The 2,752-nt window shown below is 40.8% G+C and overlaps 1 pseudogene; it reads right to left on the reverse strand.

Annotated features, from left to right (window-relative positions):
- Positions 1-342: 342 nt before the first annotated feature.
- Positions 343-1,100, reverse strand: LOC103610797 (annotated as a pseudogene).
- Positions 1,101-2,752: the final 1,652 nt, after the last annotated feature.

The raw sequence follows: 2,752 nt of genomic DNA on the forward strand, positions 1-2,752 counted from the left end.
TCTTGATCCTCACCCTGAGTACCTGGTGGGGCTCCTGACACAGGGTCCCCTGGATTTTTTAACTCTCAACCTAGTCCACACTGAGCCTCCAAAATTTGTCAATTGTAAAGTATTTCTACCACTAGTGGCTTCAGCTACAGCCTTCTCCACCTGGGCGTCCGCTGCCAGTAACCTGTGATTCTCTGTGTCTGCCTGTTGGTCTCTCCAGTATGGGGGAAAGTGATTTGCCCCATGACCTCAATTCTCTGATGGATCTAAGAAGAGGTGTTGATTTCCAGTTTGTTCAGGTACTTTCTCTGTTTTTTCTTTTCTTTTTTTTAAAAGTTTGATCTTATTTATTTGTTACTCTTTAAAAATCTTATTTTTACCACACTCTGAAGTAGAAGCTCTCAGAGAGGACAGCCTACGTCTCTGGGCAATCTGTTCCTGGCATTTTTCTTTGACCTCTTTTATTCTCTTGGTCAAAAGTGGAGCATATTCTCCAGCCTCTTTCTTGTTTTTCTCAGTGCGCTGTTTCTTCAGAGTAACATGCCAGCCTCTGTATTGTGGGACGTGTGGAGTAACAAGACACTGAATCTCGGGTGCGTTGGTCCCAGGTTTCTCACCTTCTTTATTTAAGGGCTTTCTCACATCATATCAGTGGACATCATCTTCTTTAGAGAGACTGAGAAGTTTGAGGATTCTGCGAGCTCTTTTGGGCCCCAGACAACGAGGCAGCATGGTATCAGTCAGTCCAGGAATATCCTTCTCTCCTCTTTTTACAATCACCAAACTGAGAACGCTCCGACTGGCATCTATGGTGCAACCCCGATCAGATTTGCGCTTTCTTTCTCCAGCTCTCCTTGGCCTGTAACAGGAATGGCCCTTACTCAGTAGCCATGAACATGGCCATGAGCCAAGATACTCTGCTTCGTGGGGAAAGCTTGTTTGCTGTTTCCACCACTGACTGGGACCACGTAACCCTCCCAGTCTTCACCCAGAGTGTCAGCAGCAGCTCCTGCAGCCACATACTTCTCATGAAAAGTATGAAGTTTGTGTTCATCATCCACTTCCATGAGTTTCTGGCAGCCAGTGGCTGGGAAGGGGATACTCACCTGCATCTTGAAGCAGCTCATCACCTCTGAGGTGCCACAAAAAAGAGTGTTCAACTATTTTCTTATTTCGAAGACAGAAATGACAGCTTCTAAGGTCCTTACATGTTAGACTCAAGCTTACACTGTCATTTCAATTTCAGTTTCCAGTTGCACATAGCAATTGTTCAATGCATATATAGAAATATAATTTATTTTTGCATGTTTATCTTGTTTCCTACTACCTTGCTCAATTCACCTGTTAGTTGTAGATTCCTTGAGATATCCTATATGCACAATCATGTCATCTGTACATAAGGGCAGTTTTATTTCTTTCTTTGTAGTCTGTATTCCTTTATTTCCTTTTCTGGCTTTATGGCACTGGCAAGAACTTCCAGCACTAGGTTGAATAAGAGTGGTAAGAGTAGAAATCCTCTCTTTGTTGCTGATTTTAGGGGGGAAATATTCAGTCTTTCTCCATAGAGTATAATGTTAGCTGTAGGTTTTTTTCTAGATGCTCTTTAAAAAGTTGAAGAAGTTACCCTCTATTCCTATTCAGAGAGTTTTTTAAAAACCATGAACAGGTGTTGACTTTGGTCAAATGCTTTTTTGCATGGATTAGTGATTATGTGATTTTTTCCTCTTTAGTTATTATGGCAGATTATATTGATTGATTTTCCATTATTGAACCAGCCTGCATTCCTAGAATAAACCCCACTTGGTCATGGTGTATAATCCTTTTTAGATGAGTATGTTGCTGAATTCTATTTGTTAATTTTTTGCTAAGGATTTTTGCATCTATGTTCATGAGGGATTGGGCCAGCAGTTTCCTTTTCTTGTGATGTCTTTGTGTTTTGGTATTAAAGTAATATTAGCATCATAAAATGAACTGGAGAGTGTTCCCTTGTATTTTATAGAAGAGACTGTGTAGAATTGGTGTTAATTCCTCTTTAAAAGTTTGTTGGAATTCTCCAGTGAAACTGTATGGGCCTACAGATTTCTTTTGGGGGAGCTTTTAATTACACATTTAATTTTCTTAGTAGATATAGGCGATCCAAGTTATCTTTTTCATATTGGGTGAATTATAGTAGTTTGTGGTTTATGAGGGATTGATCCATTTCATTTGAGGTGTAAAATTTATTTGTGTAGTGTTACACAAATAAATATTGTGTAGTGTTACTGGTAGTGTTCTCTTGCTATCTTTTTTATGTCTGCATGGCATATGGTGATAGTCCTGGTTTTATTCCTGATATTAGCAACTTTTGTCTTCTCTCTCTCTCTCTTTTTTTTTTTCTTCTTTTTTTTTTTGTCTTTTTTACTGACCAGTACGGGATCGCAACCCTCGGTGTCGCACCCACGCCGCGCTCAGCCAGTGAGCGGGAACCGGTCACCACATGGGATCCGAACCCTCGGCGGGAGCGCTGCCGCGCTCCCAAGCGGCACACTCTCCAGTGTGCCACTGGGCTGGCCCTCTCTCTCTCTTTTTCTTTCTTTCTTTTTTTTTTTTTTCTGGTCAGTCTTTCTAGAAATTTATTGATTTTGTTGGCTTTTTTCAAAGAATCAGCTCCCTGTTTCATGAATTTTCTCTGTTATTTATTTATTTATTTTTTTGTCTTTTGTCTTTTTCCATGTCTGGCAACGGATCACAACCCTCAGTGTTGCCCCCGTACCGGACCGGGGAC

The sequence above is a fragment of the Galeopterus variegatus genome, unplaced genomic scaffold (genome assembly GCF_000696425.1).
Source record: "Galeopterus variegatus unplaced genomic scaffold, G_variegatus-3.0.2 Scaffold11798, whole genome shotgun sequence".
Classification (NCBI taxonomy): Eukaryota; Metazoa; Chordata; class Mammalia; order Dermoptera; family Cynocephalidae; genus Galeopterus; species Galeopterus variegatus.